At 42.1% G+C, this 24,900-nt stretch overlaps 1 protein-coding gene across 3 annotated transcripts in view; it reads right to left on the reverse strand.

Annotated features, from left to right (window-relative positions):
* Positions 1 to 24,900, reverse strand: part of EFEMP1 (EGF containing fibulin extracellular matrix protein 1) — a 92,046-nt gene that overhangs the window by 60,930 nt on the left and 6,216 nt on the right. The gene's annotated exons all lie outside the window — the stretch shown is intronic.

The raw sequence follows: 24,900 nt of genomic DNA on the forward strand, positions 1-24,900 counted from the left end.
TGCAATTAAAACTGAGATTAATCATGATTAATTTTTTTAATCACGATTAATTGTTTTGAGTTAATCATGTGAGTAAACTGTGATTAATTTCTAGGTTTCAAATATACTTCAGAACAGCGGAAGCTAAGGCCCCATCCTGAGACGTCCCGAGTGTCTTCTAGTCCCATGGATTTCAGTGGGAGTGGAAAATGCTCAGTGTCTTTCAGGTCCAAGTCCATATTTAAGAATTCTAAGAAGACCACATATAGAATGGTTTCATTTTTTTAAATGGGGGAGGGGAGGGAAATGAAAAAAGAGGCTAAAGTGTAACAGATGGGTAGGAAGTAAACAAATACTATAAGAGAAAAGTTGAAGGCTCTTTGGGGTAAAAATAAGCAACAATCTGGTAATGGGCATACGGCAAAAAGTGTAGGGTTTGAGGCTGTTTTGGATGCTTATCTGAACCTCCTGGGCCTGAATCTCCACTCATTTTCACCTTGTGTAGTCACTGACTCCTGTAGTTAAAATCTTAAGACTTCACTCCTATACTGAACATGTGTAAGTTTCTGCACAAGGTGCCAGGCAGTGGAGAATCAGGTCTCTTGAGTCTGAAAAATTAGTCTGAAAAGATAAAGAAAACAACTCTCTTGTAAGCTTTCTGATACTCACTTGCATTCCCTGCCAGGAGTAATGCCAGAGGAACTGTCCTTGCAGTGTTCTGTCATTTCTAGTTCTGATCCTGGCTAGCAAATGGTAGTGTAAGGAACTTATCCGAATGTTTCATGTCGTGACTAGATTTCACTTCTAAAAATGGGTGTGGGGTAGCAGGGAGATGGTTATTTTGCGAACCTGACTGAACACAATCCAGGTAAAGTTCACAATGGGACCTGTTTTTAAAGGTATTTTTAGGTGCCTAAAGATGCAGATAGGTGTCTGAGGGATTTTCAAAAGTGCCTAGATACCTAACTCCCACTGATTTAAATTATTGAGAGAGACAGGGGAGTAAAATGTAGTGATATAATAGTGTTGGGGAGACAGAGAAATTTAGACTTATTGGTCCAAATGGTCTTTTCCTATTCAGCAGCTTCTTTTGTCTATTATTGTAACTGAATAATGAATGGTATACATGTCCTCATCTGTTAATAGTAACAGAATATATATAGTATCTTTTATGTACTTGGCTAAAGTACAAGTTCCAGATTTCTTACAGAAATACAGTGTTCTGTAAGCAATATTTGATACTAGTGAGATTTCTGCAATAATAAATGTATGAAGACTGAGTCATAAATCTAATCCTTATGCAAACTAAGCACTAAACTAAAGAAGATTAGGACAGCTGTGAAATAGAGGCCAATAAAAATCTTAAAAGAAACAATTTGCTTGCCATTATGCTAAATAGTAAAAATAGTGTTAAGCTAAGGGTCTTATATGCAGGACTGCTAATGAAGGAAAGGGAAAAGATTAGGCACAGAAGCACAGAGGACTTGGGAGCTGTGAAGTGTGTCAAAGATGAAAACGGAAGAGTGCTGGTTGAAGACAATGAAATCACTAGCAGGTGGCAGTGGTTTTAGGAAATACTGCCCTGTGAAGAGAATGCACAGAAACCATGGAGGGAGTATGAGCAAGCAACAGTCTCAAGGCCCATCACCATCGTGGAGCTAAAGATGGTGCTAAAGATGATGAAACACGGGGAAGGCAGTGGGTGTGCTCACGGAGGCATTTAAAGCATTAGGCCATGAGGGAGCGGTGATGATGACAAACTTTTAAAACTGAGTTCTCTGCCCTGGAAAAATGCCTGAGTACATTGGTCCCTATCTTCAAGCATAAAGGAGATGTGCAAGAATGTAGTAATTAACAACCCATCAAGTTAATGAGTCACATGATGAAATGGCTGGGAAGAATTATCAAGAAAAGACTAGGAGGAACTGGAGCATCAAGTAAGTGACAACCAATTCGGATTTATGCCAAGAAGGTCAACAATGGATGCACTGTTTGCAGCCTGAATATTTCAGGAGAAGTACAGGGAGAAATGCAAGGAACTGCACTTAGTGTTTCTTGATTTAAAGAAGGCTTATGACAGAGTTCCTAGAGAACTGTTATTGTGGTGTCTGTGGTCATACCATCTGCCAGAGATCATAGAATCATAGAATATCAGGGTTGGAAGGGACCCCAGAAGGTCATCTAGTCCAACCCCCTGCTCAAAGCAGGACCAATTCCCAGTTAAATCATCCCAGCCAGGGCTTTGTCAAGCCTGACCTTAAAAACCTCTAAGGAAGGAGATTCTACCACCTCCCTAGGTAACGCATTCCAGTGTTTCACCACCCTCTTAGTGAAAAAGTTTTTCCTAATATCCAATCTAAACCTCCCCCACTGCAACTTGAGACCATTACTCCTCGTTCTGTCATCTGCTACCATTGAGAACAGTCTAGAGCCATCCTCTTTGGAACCCCCTTTCAGGTAGTTGAAAGCAGCTATCAAATCCCCCAATCTGAATAGATGTCTATTCAGACTACCATGGACATTTACAAGGGTAGCAAAACAGTACTGTACCTGCAGTTACAGTGAGTCATTCATTGTGACAGTAAGTATTCATCAAGGATCAGCCTTAAGCCCATTCCTATTTGATTGTAATGGACACCTTGAGGCAGGAGATTAGAGGAAAGACTCCACGGAGCATGCTTTTCACTGATGACACTATGTGGTGATGTGAAGATAAATCCAAACTGGAAAGGGACATGGAACTATGGCTTACATTGTAAGCTATGAGAAAATGGCTTACAAATCATCTGTGAAAAGACGGAACAGGAGCAATGCTTTGTTCTGTCATGACCAGGATGTGGACAGTCTGACCAAGAGGTCTTTTGGGAGCCAGGCTGCATCAGATATAAGGAGATTAGACTCTGAGATATGCTAGAGGACAGACTGAGAGTCAGGTGTCAGGAGGCAGGCAGGATCAGGTTAACAGGAGATCAGAGTCAGGCAGTAGGAGCAGGCAGTGCAGGGGAGATAGTCCTAAGCAGGAGAAACCCAGTTGCGTGGACTACTTCCTGTTTCTGTACTTGGTTTAATAAAAGCAGGGAACCAGTCAAGACCCCCAGAATTCTGCCAGTCAGATCCCAGGACTAAAGTCCTCTGTCAGAGTTGAGCTTTTAGTTCTGGCAACTGTTAGCAGATCACTGAGTGATCGTTCGGAACTTACTACCTCTTAAAAACCCTGCGGACCTGTGTTCAAGACCCATGGTCTCTGATATTTTAAGAGGGATTAGAAGAAGCCAGTAAAGCTAGATGGTATAGAATTAAAGTCTGTATAACAATCTAAATACTTCAGTGTACCGCCATGATGTGGATATTATAGGCTTCATGAAAAGTGCTTTGGTGTAAATGGAGGGAGGTGACTAGAATTCTCTGTGATAAGAATATGCCAAGTAAACTAAAGAGCAGTGTGTAGAAGATCATGATTAGGCCAGCCATAATGTATGGGTTCGCATGCTGGCCAATGAGGAAGAGAGAAGAGCAGCTACTTCACACTACCGAAAGGAGAATGCTCAGGTGGATGTTGGGTCAGACAAGAACTGCACAAAGAAGCCATATAAGCTTTGATGCAAGTGGCCCGCATCACAGAAAAGCTGAAGGCATTCCAACTGAGATGGGTGGGTCATGTGAGATAATATGTGGTGGGGAGGGATAGCTCAGTGGTTTGAGCATTGGCCCGCTAAACCTAGGGTTGTGAGTTCAATCCTTGAGGGGGCAAAAATTGGGGTTTGGTCCTGCTTTGAGCAGCGGGTTGGACTAGATGATCTCCTGAGGTCCCTTCTAACCCTGATATTCTATATGATGGCCAAAGAGTACATGAGCTAGCATCCCCCTGGTTCAAGATGCTGCAGGGGGAAATAAAGAAGGGTGATGTCAGCTTGGAAAACACATTTTTCCAAGAATGCTTGGAGATGAAGAACAAGAGCTGCCAACCCTTGTTGATGGGACAAAAAGCAGACTTAATCTCAAGAAGTGAACAGAGAGATTTTCTTTTTCAAATTAATATAAATGCTGATAGGCTCACTTATACAAGCCATGTAGTAATTTTCAATCATAGATTATCTGTATATCTTAGAATCAAAATCATACATTACTATTTTCTTAGACTTCTTTGGTAAATTATTTTTAATATAAACTATAAAGCCTATGCAGGAAATACTGCAGATGGAACTGGAACATTTAAAAATGTGTTAACAAGCCTAGTTTACTCTTAACATGCTCTGAAAACACAGTGACAGAGTCATGGGCAAAACTGCCTATTTTCACTTAAGATTCTAAAGGCCATCAGTCTCTCCATCCACATCCTTGTATCTCCTGGGGATATTAATTACCGTCTTGAATCTAAAGTTGTAGAGTAAAGGAGGTTCTGCATGGAGCAGGAGTGTGTTTTTGTTTGGTGTGTCATGTAAGTTTCTGCAGTATTCTGAATAGGTCAGCCTGTGATAGATCCCGCGCCCATGGCTATTCAGCTTGGAACGTTATGGATAAAACCTCCTCTCCATTGCCATTTGTCTTATTTTCAGGCAATGAAGATATATTTTTCTGCCTGGCTGAACCCCCAGAATGGAGTACTCCATCTGGGAAAACCCCAGATTGTCCCATTGGTCTCTTTAATTTTTTTTTCTCTCAGCCTACTGTTCAAAACTGTCATGAGTTTGCCTCTTCCTCAGGGTGGGGTCAATATGCAATGGCCCATCTGGCACCATGTGGTCACAGATGAGGAATGCATATGGAACCCAAGAGGCCCACGCAGCTTCTGAGAACCATCAGTTGCTGAGACCATGTTTTGGCTACACTGGATACAAGAGATATTCATTAAAACTTTAAAGAATCAAATCCAAAGAAAAGCAATTGAGGAAGAAATCACTTTAGTCCCCATGTGTAATGTTAAACATGTGTAAAGCACTTGATTATTCATTTTCACATGTGTAAGTGCTTGCAGCATCAGGGTCTTAGATTGTAAGGCAGGGGCCATCTGTTCATTCTGTATGTGTACGTTGCCTAGAACAATGGAACCCTCATTAGTGTCTGTAGGTGCTACTGCAGAACAAAAAATTATAGTTTTAGTCTGAGAGCTGAACTCCAGGCATTAAATATATAAATGACTAAACTAACATATTTCAGTATTGTGCATATTTCCTTACATTAGGACTCTGGCTCTTTTGCTGAAAGCATTCTGATATTCCTATCTGATTTCTGTTTATTGATACGGAAACACATTACATTCTATTAGGTAGCTAATGTACTGATTTATATGTGATTATTTGTACATAAGCGTAACAATGTTACAGAAAAATGTCTGTATTTTACTCTCTTTTCCCTGATTTCTTCATGGCATATTAGTTTTATGACAAAAATATACTGGTTTGCTGACAGTGAAGCTGAAAATCGAATCCTGGTCTTTGTTCATGTGGCAGAAAGGGGATAGGACTCCCATATGAATACACAAACCAGTTCTTCACTAGGTTTACTCATCTGAGATCCAGTCCACAGAGAGGTGGAGAGGATCACTGCAGACTATGTGGCTCTGGGAAGAAGGATAAAGGAGTTTGAGGTGCAAGTGGTGTTCTCATCCATCCTCCCTGTGGAAGGAAAAGGCCCGGGTAGAGACTGTCGAATCGTGGAAGTCAATGAATGGCTATGCAGGTGGTATCGGAGAGAAGGCTTTGGATTCTTTGACCATGGGATGGTGTTCCAAGAAGGAGGAGTGCTAGGCAGAGACGGGCTCCACCTAATGAAGAGAGGGAAGAGCATCTTTGCAAGCAGGCTGGCTAACCTAGTGAGGAGGGCTTTAAACTAGGTTCACCGGGGGAAGGAGACCAAAGCCCTGAGGTAAGTGGGGAAGTCGGATACCGGGAGGAAGCACGAGCAGGAGAGCGCAAGAGGGGAGGGCTCCTGCCTCATACTGAGAGAGCAGGATGATCAGCGAGTTATCTTAAGTGCCTATACGCAAATGCAAGAAGCCTGGGAAACAAGCAGGGAGAACTGGAAGTCCTGGCACAGTCAAGGAATTATGATTTGATTGGAATAACGGAGACTTGGTGGGATAACTCACATGACTGGAGTACTGTCATGGATGGATATAAACTGTTCAGGAAGGACAGGCAGGGCAGAAAAAGTGGGGGAGTTGTATTGTATGTAAGAGCAGTATGACTGCTCAGAGCTCCAGTATGAAACTGCAGAAAAACCGGAGAGTCTCTGGATTAAGTTAAGAAGTGTGAGCAACAAAGGTGGCTCACCTATACCTTCGACAAATCTTCACTGAGAACTTGCACTTGATAAAGTTGCTCAGACCAGTTTTTCAGTATTGGGAAGAAGCCAGAAATATGGGTAAAATATAATGGAAGTACAAATAAAAACCTAGCAATGCAGGTCCTAAATAATCAAATGTTTCAAAGCAGTGGTGTATTAAGTAAGTTGCAATAGATTGCTTTTGTGATACAGCATGGCCAGAGGGCAACAAGAGAGTGTCAGAAGGGAGCCTTCTTCCCTGTAGAGGGAAGAAAGTTTGCTATAGATTAATTAAAGCACCTGAAGCCAATTAGAGCACCTGAAGCCAGTCACCTGATAAAACCCTCCTGCTTCAATCAGACAAGAGGAGGAGTTGAAACAGAGTGGATTGGTGTTGGAGCAGAGAGCAGTTTGGCTTGGATGCAGAGTAGGGTACTGTCAAGGTTCCTTCCCCACTCTGAACTCTAGGGTACAGATGTGGGGACCTGCATGAAAACCTCCTAAGCTTACTTTTACCAGCTTAGGTTAAAACTTCCCCAAGGTACAAACTATTTTACCTTTTGCCCTTGGACTTTCGCTGCCACCACCAAACGTCTAACACCGGTCACTGGGAACGAGTCTGTTTGAAAACGTCTTTCCCCCGAAAATCCTCCCAAATCTTACACCCCCTTTCCTGGGGAAGGTTTGATAAAAATCCTCACCAATTTACATAGGTGACCCCAGACCCAAACCCTTGGATCTTAAGAACAATAAAAAAACATTCAGTTTCTTAAAAGAAGAATTTTAATAGAAGAAAAAGTAAAAAGAATCACCTCTGTAAAATCAGGATGGTAAATACCTTACAGGGTAATTAGATTCAAACATAGAGAATCCCTCTAGGCAAAACCTCAAGTTACAAAAAGACACAAAAACAGGAATATCCATTCCGTTCAGCACAGCTTATTTTCTCAGCCATTTAAAGAAATCAGAATCTAACGCATATCTAGCTAGATTACTTACTAAGTTCTAAGACTCCATTCCTGTTCTGTCCCCGGCAAAGGCATCATGCAGACAGAGAGAGAGAGGCTTTGTTTCTCCCTCCCCCCAGCTTTTGAAAGTATCTTGTCTCCTCATTGATCATTTTGGTCAGGTGCCAGCGAGGTTATCCTAGCTTCTTAACCCCTTACAGGTAAAAGGGTTTTTCCTCTGGCCAGGAGGGATTTTAAAGGTGTTTACCCTTCCCTTTATATTTATGACAGGTACATAAGTCTTTCATTAATTTTGACATGAAAGGGGTTCCTTGGTCTGTCAGGATCTCCTTAGGGATGCCCACTCTGGCAAAAACCTGGAGTAGTTCTTTTGCTATTGCCTTGGATGTGGGGTTTCTTAAAGGAATGGCTTCTGGATACCTCACGGCGTAGTCAAGGATGACTAGTACGTTTCGGTGGCCCTGTGCCAATCTTTCCAGTGGGCCCACTATGTCCATGGCTGTCCTCTCGAAAGGGACTTCAATAATAGGCAAAGGTACTTATGGGCCCGCACATGAGGCCGGGGGCTACGCAACTGGTATTTAGGGCAGGAGGCACAATAGCGCTGGACCTCTGCACATATTCCTGGCTAATAAAACCTTCTTAGGACTCTATCCAGTGTCTTGTCTACTCCTAGATGTCCCCTAAATAGATGACTGTGAGCTAACTCTAGTACTTCCCTTGTGTGTTTCCATGGGACTAAGAGTTACTTTACTTCTTCCCCTCGTATTTGCGCTATCCTGTACAACAGATCACGTTTGAGCACATAATATGGCCTTTGGTCTTTCCTTCCACAGGTACGCTATTTACTTCCACTACCTCCTCCCTCACATTCACATATAGCGGGTCATTGGCTTGGTCCTGCCCTGTCATAAATACAAAGGGAAGGGTAACCACCTTTCTGTATACAGTGCTATAAAATCCCTCCTGGCCAGAGGCAAAACCCTTTCACCTGTAAAGGCTAAGGTAACCTTGCTGACACCTGACCCAAAATGACCAACAAGGGGACAAGATACTTTCAAATCTGGATGGGTGGGGGAACAAAGGGCTCTGTCTGTCTGTGTAATGCTTTTTCCGGGAACAGATCAGGAATGCAGACTTACAACTCCTGTTAAGACAGTAAGTAATCTAGCTAGAACATGCGTTAGATTTCCTTTTGTTTAATGGCTGGTAAAATAAGCTGTGCTGGATAGAATGTATATTCCTATTTTTGTATCTTTTTGTAACTTAAGGTTTTGCCTAGAGGGGTTCTCTATGTTTTGAATCTGATTACCCTGTAAGGTATTTATCATCCTGATTTTACAGAGGTGATTCTTTTACCTTTTCTTTAATTAAAACTCTTCTTTTAAGAACCTGATTGATTTTTCATTGTTCTTAAGAGCTAAGTGTTTGGGTCTGTGTTCACCTGTACCAATTGGTGAGGATTCTTATCAAGCCTTCCCCAGGAAAGGGGGTGTAGGGCTTGGAGGGATATTTTGGGGGAAGACATCTCCAAGTGGTCTCTTTCTCTGTTCTTTGTTTAAAACGCTTGGTGGTTGCAGCATACGATTCAAGGACAAGGCAAAGTTTGTACCTTGGGGAAGTTTTTAACCTAAGCTGGTAAGAATAAGCTTAGAGGGTCTTTCATGCAGGTCCCCACATCTGTACCCTAGAGTTCAGAGTGGGGAAGGAACCTTGACATGCCCGAAATTCTCATGTGCGGTACCGATCTGACCTAATTCCAGGGGGCCTGTTTCTACTCCGCCCCCTGTGTTGCCCCTATTTGGGCTAGGAACTGCCTCCCAGTCCTCACTGACCTGAATTATCTCCTGGCCTCCTGAACAGGTTCGCCTACCAACAAGGGAGGTTTTCTGGTTCTCTGCTAGAATTCTGGTTCCTAATCTTTTATCTGCCCTCCTTTCCCACCTAGACTTTCAGGTTTTCTGGGGGATGAGAATAACTCTGGGGCAAATTCGGCAAACTTTGCGGTGAAGCTATCTGTAGGTGCCTCCATCTCAGCCCGGGGGTTGCTACCCTCCCCTGGTTCTATTGCGGGGAGTAAGCTCTCAAACCTGGGGAAGTCCTTACCAATTAAGACAGGGTAGGGGAGCCTGGGGACCATCCCTGCAGTCACCCTGGGAGTATTCCCCTGGATCTCAATCTGTACCGGGATTGTGGGGTAGAAATTTATGATACTATGTACTCACGTTACCCCTGTGTTTTTGGCCTGGGTTAGTTGGTCTTGCCCCACCAACTTCCCCGAGACCAGCATGACAGCACTCCCAGAATCTACTAATGCTATGGTCTGAATACCATTCATTTTTACTGATCTTGTATACCCATGCAAGGTCATTATGACCCCTACCAGGCTGATTAGGCTACATTGCTCCCCATGATCCCACAGATTACATTGTATAGGCTCTTCCCTGTTGGGGCACTGGGCTGATGTATGCCCCAATTCCCCACACTTGTAACACCGCCCCTTATTCTGGTTGCCGCCCTCTGCCTGGGGCTTTTTGGCCAGCCCGCCCAGCCCTCTCTTTCCAAACCCCCAGGTCCCTTCTTGGCCTCGGGCCATTCCTCGGTGTCTTTCCTCCCAGTTATGGTTCTCCTGGAGTTCTCGACAGTCTGGGGCCTGGGGTTTGGGACTGGCTTCCTGGGTTGCCGTGTCTCACCCCCTGGGGTCTGGAACAGTTTGCGGGCTGCCAGCTGTCTTTCCACGAGGGAGACCAACTCATCCTAGGTGGAGGGGTCATTCTGGCCAACCCAAGCCCTGAGGCCTGTTGGTAGCCCCCTCATATACTGGTCCAGTACCAGGAGCTCCATCATCTTCTCAGAGCTCAGGGCCTCAGGGCACAGCCATTTCCGGGTCAGGTGGATCAGTTCAAACAATTGCGATTGGGGTGTCTTGTCCTCTGTGTACTGTCACTCATGGAACCTCTGGGCTCGCAATGCTGTTGTTACTCCAGATCTGGCCAGGATCTCTGCCTTCAGCTGTGGGTAATTTGCTGCAGTCTCCGCGGCCATATTGTAATAGACCTTCTGGGCCTCCCCACACAGGAACGGGGCGAGGATACCAGATCACTGATCTGAGGGCCAGCCTCCCTCAGGGCTGCTCTTTCAAAAGCGGGGAGGTATGCCTCCACATCATCCTCCCATGTCATTTTCTGTAGGCAGTGGCTGGCCTGTACGGTCCGGGTCCCAACGCAGTTGTGGTTCAGCTCCCTAAGGACCTTCATCTGGTTCACCAGCTCTTGCAGCAGGGCTTGGTCCTGGGCAGCCTGACTCATCAACAGATGATTAGTCTCCTGCTGCATCTGAGTCACCTCCTGTTGGGCGGTTGCTTGGGTCCAGGTAGCCTCCTGCTGGGCTGTGGTAGCTTGTATTAGGGCCTTGATCATGTCGTCCATCTTAGGGATGGGAGGGTTTTGGCTAACCCTGGTTTAAGTCTCAGCTCATAGATCCCACCACTAACACCATGTGTGGCAAACTGCCGGCACTACTATGATGGGTCTCGTGCTTTCTCTTCTTGGGGGTGGGGGGTTCAGGGCACTGTTTCTTGCCCCTGAACTGGGGTATTAACTGCCCCACTAGTGTCCTAGAGGAGGGGAGTGGAGAGGGAGGGACCCAGGCCCATACGGACCTCAGTCTACCATCCACAAACAGATGGACTGGTCGAGCAGTTTAACCGTACCCTTAAAAGTATGATCCGGAAGTTGGTAGCACAGGATGGAAAAGACTGGGATACCCTTCTACCATATCTAATGTTTGCTATATGGGAAGTCCCGCAGGTGTCCACTGGTTTCTCTCCCTTTGAACTACTATACGGATGCCACCCATGCGGAATGTTAGATATTGCCAAGGAAGATTGGGAAGAACAACCCAACCCAAGAAAGAATGTCATTGAGCATGTGACACAGATGAGAGAGTGAATAACTCGAGTAACCCCTATAGTATGAGAACATTTGGTAAAAAGCACAAGAGGCCCATATTACAACCGTCGGGCGAAAGTATGGAGATTTCAGCCGGGGGAATGGGTGATGGTGCTAGTGCTGATAGCAGAAAGCAAACTCCTAACCAGCTGGCATGGACCATATGAGATAGTTGAAGCTATTGGGGAGGTGGACTATAAGGTCAGAAAACCAGACCACCGAAGGCCGGAGCAAATCTACCACATCAACCTACTGAAGCCCTGGTGTGACCGAGAGACGTGCCTGGTCATTCGGGGAGCTCCACCCCAGACAGACGACCCACAGGGGCAGGTGAAGATATCTCCTGAGTTAACTGCAGAACAATGAACAGAAGTCATTGATGTGATCCAATGGAACCAGGACGTGTTCTGTACACAGCTGGGCTGTACAACACTGATCCAACATCATATTGTCACCAGTCCCGGAGTAAGGGTGATGATAAGACCATACCGAATACTGGAAGCTAAAAGGGAAGAAATTAGGACAGAAGTGAAGAAGATGCTGGAACTTGGGGTTATTGAAGAATCCCACAGCCAGTGGTCCAGGCCTATCATCCGAGTCCCCAAGCCTGACGGCACTCTGAGGTTGTGCAATGACTTCCGGAAGTTGAATGAAGTATCCCAATTCGATGCCTATCTGATACCACGCATTGACGAGCTAGTTGATCAGTTAGGCAAGGCCCGATATCTAACCACTCTGGACCTGACCAAAGGATATTGGCAAATTCCCCTGGCCGAGAATGCCAAGGAAAAGACTGCCTTCTCTACATCCGATGGCTTGTTCCAATACATTGTCCTCCCTTTTGGACTCCATGGGGCCCCTGCAATATTCCAATGACTTATGGACAAATTGCACCCCATGCCAAGTATGCTGCCGCCTATCTAGATGACATAGTCATCCATAGCCCTGACTGGGAAATGCACATAGGAAAAGTAGAAGCGGTGCTAGATGCCCTGCAGAAGGCCATCCTCACTGCCAACCCTCTCAAGTGCGTGATAGGACTAGCTGAGGCCAGATACCTCAGGTATGTAGTTGGGAGGGGTTTGGTGAAACCCCAATGGAACAAAGTGGAGGCAATACAAGGTTGGCCTCGACCAGTCCGCAAAAAGCAGGTCAGAGCATGTCAAGTGATAACAGGATACTATCAGAGATTCATCCCTCATTTGGCCACAAGAGCAGGGCCATTGATGGATTTGATAAAGGCTCGGGGCCCCGAGATAATAAAGTGGACTGATGCGGCAGAAGAAGCATTTGCAGATTTAAGGACAGCCCTTTGCTGCCATCCAGTACTCATAGCCCCAGACTTCGAGAAGGAATTTGTCCGACAAACAGATGCCTTGGAGGTAGGGCTAGGAGCCGTCCTTTCGCAGATGTTAGGGGAGGAGGAACACCCAATCTTGTACCTCAGCCTGAAACTCCTCCCCAGGGAACAAAAGTACGCCATTGTTGAAAAGGAATGTCTGGCAGTAAAATGGGCTATGGAGACTCTCTGCTACTACCTACTGGGGAGGCGGTTTACCCTCGTGACAGACCATGCCCCTCTCCAGTGGATGCACAGAAACAAGGAGAAGAACACAAGCGTGACTAGGTGGTTCCTATCCCTGCAGCCCTTCCATTTTTGGGTACAGTCCTGAAGCCAACATGGCAATGCTGATGACCTATCACGACAGCACTGCCTCTCATCCCAAGTAGCCCAACCCCATGGTGTTGAGTGGGGGTGGGGGGACGGGGGGAAGATATGTGATACAGCATGGCAAGAGGGCAACAGGAGAGTGTCAGAAGGGAGAGGGAAGAAAGTTTGCTATAGATTAATTAAAGCACCTGAAGCCAATTAGAGCACCTGAAGCCAGTCACCTGATAAAACCCCCCTGCTTCAATCAGATAAGAGGAGGAGTTGAAGCAGAGTGGTTTGGTGTTGGAGCAGAGAGCAGTTTGGAGGGAAGCAGAGGAGAGTTTGGATAAGTGCTGCGGTGGGCTAAGAAGACCAAGACCCTAGGTAAAGGGACACCTGGTTTGTACAGAGGGAGGGCAGGAAGCCCCGCAAGCTGAAGGGCAGGAGAGGGAAGTAGTCCAGGGGAAGGAACCGCTAGTTCAAGCGGTTTACTGCTATCCCTAGGGCCTCTGGTCTGGGACCCGGAGTACAGGGCGGGCCCGGGTCCCTCCCTCTCCTCTCCCCTCCTCCAGGACACTAGTGGGGCAATTAATACCCCAGTTCAGGGGCAAGAAATGGTGCCGTGAACCCCCCCCAGAAGAAGAGAAAGCACGAGACCCATTATAGTGTGCTGGCAATTTGCCACACTGTATTTTAAGACACTTGGTGAAAATAAATGCTTATCAATTTTTTAAAAATGTGGTGGATAAAATGTGCCAAGATATGGTAGCTTTATCATCCTATTTACTGTTTTCAGGCAGTTAAACACAGAAAGATACCATATCAAAGGAGTTGCAGAAAAAAATCTAGTGTATGAACTATAATTTACTTTCTATCAATATATTCCATTCTGATTGCTTCTTCTTAGCATCCAGAGGTTCAAATTGCCCACAAAGACTTGTTTAGACTAGGGAAAAGGTGCCTTTTCCCGTCAAGTTAGCTTGCTTGAGCTATTTTATCTCAATTGAAAACCCCACTTAACAGCGTCCACTCACTCCTGTCTTCTTTTCCCTCCATGTGTCCTTTATTAAATATTGGCTTATTTGAGAACATCTAAAAAAAAAAAGGTTAGTTTAAAAAAGACTATCAACTTTTCCATTCTAAGGTTATGCTAATGCTGTCAGTATAGACCAATATGAGATTGACTCACTAATGACTCTACTGCATGTTAATTGTTTAGTGGTATGGAATCTGCAGCAATTAGCTATTCATTCTGCCGCTTGGTTTTTTGGCATTGTGCCTTCCATTTCTCCCCTCCAATTTTTTTAGACTTCTGTAAGTCTTCTAGTTTTGAACTATTGGACTGGAACCTGCAAATGGGGCTAAAATGCTCTTTATATTAACACCAGTTGTTCTGCAATAGTGTTTCCATCAATCTTATTGAGCTTTTTTGTATGAATCTGATTTATAGCTGCTGATAGGCAAAAGAAATATGTTAATTAATTTAAAAAATGAATTGTATCACTGTGTATGAAGGACTAATTTGTTTATTCAAATATAATAAACAGACAGTTCAGCTCCTGTTTTTGAGGAGGTGGCGTTCAATAAATGTATGGGTGGTCACTTGTTGACTACTTTTGAAAACGCAGATTAAAGACTTTGGTTACAGACTACAGTGCACATTCCTGAGATCATCCAAGCTAAAAACTTTCACTTCAACATACTCCTCACTGCTGCTACTATCCATTGAAACTTGACTGAACACATTAACAGTTAACTAGTTTTAACAGGAATTCTCCTCTGACCCAGGCATGCACATCACCCACACAAAAAACCTTGAATAAGCTCACTCTGTATTCAGGATACTGCAAACATCATCCGGAAGTCCCGGATGACTGGAAAAAGGCTAATGTAGTGCCAATCTTTAAAAAAGGGAAGAAGGAGGATCCTGGGAACTACAGGCCAGTCAGCCTCACCTCAGTCCCTGGAAAAATCATGGAGCAGGTCCTCAAAGAATCAATCCTGAAGCACTTGCATAAGAGGAAAGTGATCAGGAATAGCCAGCATGGATTCACCAAGGGAAGGTCATGCCTGACTAATCTAATCGCCTTTTATGATGAGATTACTGGTTCTGTGGATGAAGGGAAAGCAGTGGATGTATTGTTTCTTGACTTTAGCAAAGCTTTTGACACGGTCTCCCACAGTATTCTTGTCAGCAAGTTAAGGAAGTATGGGCTGGATGAATGCACTATAAGGTGGGTAGAAAGCTGGCTAGATTGTCGGGCTCAACGGGTAGTGATCAATGGCTCCATGTCTAGTTGGCAGCCGGTATCAAGTGGAGTGCCCCAAGGGTCGGTCCTGGGGCCGGTTTTGTTCAATATCTTCATAAATGATCTGGAGGATGGTGTGGATTGCACTCTCAGCAAATTTGCGGATGATACTAAACTGGGAGGAGTGGTAGATACGCTGGAGGGGAGGGATAGGATACAGAAGGACCTAGACAAATTGGAGGATTGGGCCAAAAGAAATCTGATGAGGTTCAATAAGGATAAGTGCAGGGTCCTGCACTTAGGACGGAAGAACCCAATGCACAGCTACAGATTAGGGACCGAATGGCTAGGCAGCAGTTCTGTGGAAAAGGACCTAGGGGTGACAGTGGACGAGAAGCTGGATATGAGTCAGCAGTGTGCCCTTGTTGCCAAGAAGGCCAATGGCATTTTGGGATGTATAAGTAGGGGCATAGCGAGCAGATCGAGGGACGTGATCGTTCCCCTCTATTCGACATTGGTGAGGCCTCATCTGGAGTACTGTGTCCAGTTTTGGGCCCCACACTTCAAGAAGGATGTGGATAAATTGGAGAGAGTCCAGCGAAGGGCAACAAAAATGATTAGGGGTCTAGAACACATGACTTATGAGGAGAGGCTGAGGGAGCTGGGATTGTTTAGCCTGCAGAAGAGAAGAATGAGGGGGGATTTGATAGCTGCTTTCAACTACCTGAAAGGGGGTTCCAAAGAGGATGGCTCTAGACTGTTCTCAATGGTAGCAGATGACAGAACGAGGAGTAATGGTCTCAAGTTGCAGTGGGGGAGGTTTAGATTGGATATTAGGAAAAACTTTTTCACTAAGAGGGTGGTGAAACACTGGAATGCGTTACCTAGGGAGGTGGTAGAATCTCCTTCCTTAGAGGTTTTTAAGGTCAGGCTTGACAAAGCCCTGGCTGGGATGATTTAACTGGGAATTGGTCCTGCTTCGAGCAGGGGGTTGGACTAGATGACCTTCTGGGGTCCCTTCCAACCCTGATATTCTATGATTCTATGATTCAGTCACTGGATAACAGCATCAAGTGTAGGTTTCAGAGGAACAGCCGTGTTAGTCTGTATTCGCAAAAAGAAAAGGAGTACTTGTGGCACCTTAGAGACTAACCAATTTATTTGAGCATGAGCTTTCGTGAGCTACAGATGAAGTGAGCTGTAGCTCACGAAAGCTCATGCTCAAATAAATTGGTTAGTCTCTAAGGTGCCACAAGTACTCCTTTTCTTTTAGCATCAAGTGTAGTGTCAGACATGCTAAAATCATATATTACCACGTCATGAATTAGACATGAAATTCACCTACTAAAGAAGGCCTCTGCAAGGTCCTTTGCACTTGAGACCTGCATTATATGTGTCTTAAGTAATGCAAAAGGCTCAGATGGTATCACTGTACAGGCTGGTTTCAGAGTAACAGCCGTGCTAGTCTGTATTCGCAAAAAGAAAAGGAGTACTTGTGGCACCTTAGAGACTAACCAATTTATTTGAGCATGAGCTTTTGTGAGCTACAGATGCATCCGATGCATCCGATGAAGTGAGCCGTAGCTCACGAAAGCTCATGCTCAAATAAATTGGTTAGTCTCTAAGGTGCCACAAGTACTCCTTTTCTTTTTACTGTACAGGCTGAATTTCACTCATTCAGGGAGCCTTCTGCTGTAATACAGATAACTTTGGGAAGCCCTGAAATGCAAAGCAACTGTTTTAACATTTCTTGTCTAAGGGCACACACTTTTCTTACTCCCACATTTAATTCCCATTATTAATGAGAATTTTCGGTGTATACTGAGGGCAGTCTATGGCCACACTGTCATACTTGGGCAAACAAGTACAGGATGTCCCTTCCAAAAACCCTATACAGATTTGAAAATGAGGAAAAATAAATGTAAAAGAAGAGAATGCCAAACAGCTAATTTCCAGCCACAAAACTTAGTTATCAGACCATATTTCCAAGTACTGGTAGCTTGCTGAATATGATGACATTTCCTATGGGGTAAGGTTACTTATTCAAAACAGCGATAAAAACAGCTCTAGTGAACTTTTAGTACTAAAAAATGCTTAATTAAAAGCTCCTTGGAATGCATTATGCCAGGGAAGGCCCAATTCTCTTGTATGTCTCAAGAATCTTTTCTTTTGTTGGCACTATAACTTTACAAAATAAATCTGTAACACAATTTTTTAGTATCTTTTCTCAGCTTCAAATGTACACATTTTACCATATAATCATACATAACAAAAATTAAACACTTCCCCACTATACTTACAACAGAACCACCTTTAACATGAGTTGAGATCAACAACATGGCAACAAAACACAAAACTGTGAATGAGTATAAAAGCTATTTTATAATAACTACAGGTATACTTAATTATTTTTTAACTCCGTAATTTGAAAATCCCTACTGTATTTTTAGTTAGGTTAAAATATAAACTAAAAGGTACAGCATGACTCTTAAGCATGTAAGGTGTTTGCTCAGGTTGACATTTATTAACAAATTATGGCAAATATTTTTCTTTGTTTTCTTTCCAAAGCAATGATTTTCTGGTTAATAGGGAAAGAAAATATATAATAGATGATCTCAGAGTGACTATACGACAGCCACTTAAGCTCTTCTTGACAACAATAACTTCATGACTATTCATCCTATGTGTGGGCTGTATATTGCTGCCCCAAATTCAGGCCACCTATGTCATGTATGTGTACTTGGTGGGAAGGGGGAAGATTTGTCCAAGTGGGGCAAAAATGTTGCACCCTTCTGTGGATTCTCTCAGGTCTGCACAGTTCCTGATTTGCAGGTTTTCCATACATCTGATTTTCAACTGTCACATATAATGAAGGCACACAGCCTCTTAGGAAATCTGCTGCTAGGGGAAAACTACTTTTCCTTTCCCTAATGGATTGCTACGAATTCCTGTACTTTTGTTTTGCTTATTTTTAATCATGAATTTGACTGAATAAGCAGTTTGAGGAACTGAAGGCATTTATGAAGGGACTTTACTTTGTACTGTGTCTCTAAAATCAATAACCAGGCCTTTTTTCTAAAAAGTTTTTTTCTTTACCAAAAAAGGTCTTTGTTGGTTGGAAGGACTTTAGAACTGAGCTTGACCATAGTCAGTTCTTTTTAAAATATGGGCCTCTTGGCCCCATTTCTCAAGTTACCTCATTTCTTGCAAGATTATTCCTGCCCTTAGCAGAAGTAATCCTTACAAGAGGCTGTTGTGACAGGCCAATTACAGCTGGAAGATTGGCCCATACTGACATGACTTTGGCTTCCAGTGAGACTTAGGCTTCCATGCACTCAAGTCACTTCTGAAAATGGGATTTAGTATCTTAAGTATCTTAAGCACTTTTGAAAATGTTACCCTGTATCTATAAATAGGAAAAAGTATAATTTGTTTAGGATTTCAAAATAATCAGTGGTCTAAATCTGCAAGCCCTCTTTCAGCTGTAACTCACTTTAGTCAATTGGGAGTTCCTCATGTAGAGCTTTTATAGAAATGGCGGCAAAAAGGAACCATTTGAAGTTAACCAAATAAAAATATTTGTTTTGGCTCTATGAAGAAGTTATTGTAGTTCCTTGCTGGAGCATAGAAGATTATACCATGATGGTATATTAATTTCACAGCAAAGAGAGGAGGATTCTCCAAAGATGCTTTGAACATGCTTTAGAAATGCTAGATCACTACTGTCATTAAAAGGCCATTCCTGTTCACTGATGTCAATAAAAGGGTATTACAACAATTTTTATTACCTTTTCACCATGTAAGTGAGCAAGTATAGTCTTTTTCTGATGTCAGCAGAAAAGTGTAATAACTCTTACTAGAACAACAACAGCATTACAGTTAAGGTTGTCAACTTTTCCAATTAAGAGGTCAGTATGAATGCTTTATTCATGTAACAATGGTCAAATGTTAACTGCTTGATAGTGCCCCTTTAATAAATAATAAAATATTTCATAAATGGCTTCTTAATATAGGAAAAATTATACCAGTATAAAAGTATGGCCAGCTAAACAGGCATGGGATGAACATGACTAAGAGTGAGGTAATGTGGGTCAGCAGAAGTGCTGCAGGGAAACTGGATGTAGAGATTAATGGAGCATGTCTACACCAAACTGATCTGTTCAAGTACTCTGGTGGCTGGTTTATGGAAGATAGTGAGCTTGAATGTGAGACAGTCCAGACTGGGGAGTGCTGGAATAGTGCTGAATAACACCTCAGGTGTTGTGTATGACACTGCGACTGAAAGCCCAACCGTATAATACTATGGTGCACCCCACCATGCTGTATGGTGTAAAAGCATGGCTGGTAGAGAGATGGCCTACAGGTGTTCAAGATATCTTCACACAATGCAAGTTACACAAAGACAGATTTTGAAATGAAAGCATTAGGATAGAAGTCAAAGTCATTCCGTGACTGACAAAATCCAGGAAGTGTGATTTCGCTGGTTCAGACACATACTGAGGATGAATGAAGAGGGCCTGGTGAAGACAGCATGGAAGGAGATGCTGGCAGGAAAGAGACCCTGAAGAAAGCCTAGGAAGCAATGGATGGACCTTAGGGCTGTCTTGGATGGACAAAGATAGCAAGATGCTTGCAGGATGACCCGACCCCAGAGGATGGGCTAAGGGGAACAAGAAGTTTATGACTCCTAGATCCACCGCATTGCCAGCTGGCACATTGTTGTCATGATATTTACCTCAAAAGTGGCATGTAATATACCATTAGAAAACTAGTAACTCACTGATCATTAATATTCTTGTGTCACGTATGTATGGCAAACCCACAAAGAACTTTATAGCGGTGTTGGAAACATGTGACTAAAATGTGTGTGTTTAAACCAGGAGTGTCAGGGACGTTGATAAACTGTTTTTCCCCAGACAGAAGAAAGAGGCCAACACCTCAAATCAGGTATGACCAAAGTCTATATGATACTCATTTGTATTGGAGGTTGCAGGAAGAAATCATTTGCATTGGAAAAAGCACCAGAAGGGGAGGAACCAGCATAGAGTCTACACCAGACAACATGGTGTCTACAATCAGGAGGGAAACAGAACTTTATCTGGGGATACCCTTCAGAAGAATACATTTTGAAGATTTACTACTATAGAGAGAGGGGGACAGAACCCCTTCACCTGAGAAGACAAGAGACTGACCACTTTGAGCTCTGGGAAGGGGCCTGGCCAGAGATTCTGGAGAAGACACTTGGTGAGAAACACTTTGAAAAAAGAGACTCTAGTTTGTCAAATTAGGTTTTAGAGACTTAGAAGCATATTTTTATTTTTGTTTGCTTGTAACCCTTTCTACCTTTATTCCTTATACTTGGTATCACTTAAACCAATGACTTTTTGTTTAATAAACTTGTTTTACTTTTACTAGAAAACAATCCAATACTTTGATTAAAATGGAGTGTTTGTTAACTCCAGTTAAGGAAATAAACTGCTGGGCACTGTCTCTTTAAAGAAGCAGTGAACCTAATAACATCCATAAGTGTTCAGCAAGAGGGCTGGACACTACAGGGCAGACGGTTTGGGGAAAATTGGGACTATGTGGGCGTTGGGGTCACCCTGCAAAGAGTAACTGGGCGGTGGAAGCCAGGGTGTGACCTGCATGTTTATATGCTGGCTGTTGGTGTTAGGGTTGTAAGCCACAGTAGCACAGGCAGTGACACAACCCCTTACTGGTCTGGCTTGAACACCAAAGCATCACAAAGGTGTCTTAACATAGACCCTAATTCAGTAAACACATGCTTAAGTTCCACTGAAGCCAAAGCTAAGCAACTGGTTAAGTGCTTTGCTGAGTCAAGACCATAATGTGTAATTAATGTCCATAATGTAAACTAATATCTGTGTGGGAAAAAAACAACAAACAAATTGGCCCAGGGATTGTGACATTAATTAGCACTAATTCTACTTCTCTAGGTAAAATCCTGGATTGAATGTGGTAGATAATTATGTAGGCTGTTACCAGAAAAAACACAAAAAGAGGCTATACAGCAAATAGAAGCTAACTGTATCAGTTTAGAAAAAATCAAAATGCACAAACTCAAATGCACCTTTTACAAGACCAATTGTATACTAGGCTGCAAATAATGATGGAACACCTAAAATACTTGCGTGCTCTAGAGGATACGTTTAGTGGTGAAATAGAAGTATTTCGAACACACACGGTACTCTTTCATATACTCAGGGCTTGTTCCACGCTACTCCAAAAACACAGTTTGTACATAATACCAAAGGTTACAGGCAGGTTGGAGAGCAAAATAATAGTTTGTTTACTGAGCTGCTTGTGGAGCTTTCATGATAGGATGGTACAAAATGTATTTTTTCCTTCTCAAACATAGCAGTGTATTTGTGCGTTAAGGTACATTTTGATCATCGCGCCATTCCAGCCAAAACTAGTAGTTATGTATAGGCCAGATCCTGCACCATCAAAGTCATTGGGAGTTTTGCCATTGAATTCAATGAGATCAGGTCCTCAGTGATCTGAACAATATAGTAAAAGTAAAATATGTATACTCCTTGTATACAGGAGAGGTGAAATCCTGGCCTCCCTAAAGTTAATGGGAAAACTTTAATGTGTTTCTCCCCCCGTATCATAAATAAATGTCGGTGGCCGTTAGTTAACTCAAAGTTTATTTAAAAATTTATTTCCTCTGCTATTTCTGTTCAGTAATCTTGCTGCTTCTTCCCTCTTTGGGTGATGTTCTCCCACTACCCCTCACATTTACCAGTGTTAGAAGAGCTGAGCAGTTTAGAAACCAGTCAGCATGCTAAATAAAGGTTTGTCTACTTAGCTCAGGAATTCAGTAACAACTTGAATGCAACAGGGAGAGCTGTTTTAGAAGTAATGTGAACTCAGTTTTGTCAGTGGAAGTTGTCTGTATTAATCAGACAAAATAGAGCAAATTAAGGGCATATTTTAAACCTAACTGATTATTTTTAAACTGAATTTTCTGAGTTTTTTTGAATTTAAATCAGACACCTAATTTTACTGTAAGCATTTATATAAAGATCTTTGCTTTGCAATATATGACTTAAGGCAAAAGACTAATCTTTCCTATCATATAAGTATATATTCATACTATTTTTCAATTTTGTATTATGTATCTGATGTAGGATGCATTATGAATAGAGATTTGGTTTTTGGATAAATATGGTAGATTGTATGTTGCAAAAACCACCTGAGAAGTACTTACTATACCATATATGGACAGTAGATACTAATCAAAGTGAAATATCTTAATAATTTTCATGTCTTTTCTTTTAAATAACAAAAATGGCTGAAATATTACAGATGAATAGCTAAATTTCTCTTTTTTGCAAGTCACATTAGTCGCAGCATTATTGTAGGAAGAGCTTGAAGTCAATGAAACTTTTGCCTTTCATGTCAGTAGAAACAGAATCTGGGCCCACTGTGTATCTTTAAACTTTATCCGTTGACTAAGATTTGTTGAAAATTGAAGTAAATTGAATGCAAATGTGATTAATCTTTAGATACTCATTTATTCCAAATGTATAGACCAAAGTGAAGTTATTTGGATGATCATACCATAGCTATGGAATGTTTGAAAAGGGAGTGGACATTTGTATTAAAACAGAAGGCCCTTCTTACTCCAACATGATGTCAGTAATACAGCTCCTCAGAGCATGCTATTGTTTTAAACAGAGGTCCCCAAACTTTCACATTGGTTGTAAAATATTATTTAGTGTTGTTGGACTGGAAGGAAAATGTCATACATCTGCAAACAATTAGAAGGAGTTGGACTATTTTTTTTATTAATTAAACAATAAAACATCCTTAAGTGTGACTGTGGGCTTATCTACACAGTGTGGCAAAGCACGCTACAAGGGTCCTTTTTGTAGAAAGCTCTAATGGGTTGTTCTCTAACTTCCCCATGTAGACCCTGCTGGTGTGATCTAAAAGGTACTGCATTCAAGTTAATGTCCTGCCCCGTAGAGCACTTTTCTATGCCATGTAGACAAGCCCTGTATGTACGGAAGTCAGATTCCCCTTCCTGCGATTGTCATATGAAATAAGAACTTTTAACAACAAGTAAATCTTCAGTGCGGCCACTGGTGATCAACAATATCATTTATAAGATCTTTTCAGCATTGCAATGCATGAAAGTATCCAAGTTGTGTGTGTACTTTAAATCCTCCAAAACCTCTTAACCTTTCTTTCAAACATAGTGACTATTAACCATTTTGCAACTGGGATTCATTCATTCGTTCGTTCATTCATTCATTCATTCATCCACTGACTTTAATGGAGCTAAGATTTCATCCTTAGTTCATACATTCTGCTTCTCCAACATGATTAGCCAAAGTTAAGATTTTAGCCACTGTTAGTTAAATTATTGTTATAGTTAACCAAAGCCTTTACAAAACTGATTTTATCTTTAATTGAAAAATGCTTTCTGGAAGCCAAAGAAGCTTTAATACCACAAGCACCCTTCCTCTCAAAAAATGCTGGTATAAGAAATTAGAATGTTTTGTTCAACCCTAGGAAATTAATCCTTCATTATACCATGAATTTTATAAATTCAGTTCAAAATTCAAAATACTCAGAACACAGTAAGGCATTAATACTACATAAAATTAAGCACTTCCCTACTGGCACCTTAAATAATTGTAAACCTAAAAAGAATGTAGCAGGAAACACACTTCTATTTAAAACATTTTAGAGTTACTTATGAACGCTATAATAGATAAAATATATTAAATAATCCATTAAATTGAAATAACTTATTGAAATTCAACAAAATGAATGTTAACAAATGTCACATTAAGTTCAGTGCCATGTACCATAATTCTGAAATTAAAGACATAAAATACACTGGTCAGGCAGATGAAGCATCATTGTTGAAATACTGATTTATGGTACTAACTAAAAACAGTTTCCATTACAATAATTACGCTTCTGCTTATTAGTAAGTAAATGATGTTGGTACTGTATAAATGAATACTAAGAAGAAAGGAACTACAGCTGTGTAACACAGCTTGCCCTGATTATAGCCACTTTACTACTATTTTATATGATTACATTGATTTTGAAGCCAGAGGATGGAAAAAATGAGCAGGCCAAGTTTCAGTGGGCAATTTGAGTTCTCCACAAGTTTCCTATTGACTTGCTTGAAAACCATGCTTATGAATCAAGGGCAGAATTTAGCCCAACATCTTTTCTTTCATAAACGTATACTTTCTAAAAATAACAGATGTTCAAGTAAACTATTTAAACAAATAACAAATGAGAAGCCATCTCAGTTTAGAATAGTGTTGCAAGTCTGACTCTTGAATTAACATTAACATTGCTAATACTCTGAGAATTGTGGCACTGTGCATGGTGTATGTGCACTCATATGGATTTTGTTCATTGCCATAGTTTCACAGGCTAGATAACCTTCATATTGGAAGTAAGCTAGCAGACTCTCAGCTGATCTACTCCTCTAAAATTGGAAGAGCACAAGTTGTTCAGCTGTTTGTTTCCTAGTCTTTCAGATAGAGACTGTATGCAAATGTGATCTAAATATATGTGATCTAAACATTCTATATTATAGTTTGAGTCTAAGGTAAAGTTCATAGTGCAATTAATCTTTCATGCATTCAAATTTTAATTAGAGAAAATATATAGTTTAAGGTTATCTCTGAAACTGGAAGAATACCCCTTACTTTTTCAGGTACTATGTTTCCTACCTTCTTCAGTGCAGTGTATCTCAGACACATTTAATGTAACCCCAAATGCTTAATACAACTGAATTTGCTTATCTAAGTTTTACATGAAGATGTATAAACAGTAGGACT

The sequence above is a fragment of the Caretta caretta genome, chromosome 3 (assembly GCF_965140235.1).
Source record: "Caretta caretta isolate rCarCar2 chromosome 3, rCarCar1.hap1, whole genome shotgun sequence".
NCBI lineage: Eukaryota > Metazoa > Chordata > Testudines > Cheloniidae > Caretta > Caretta caretta.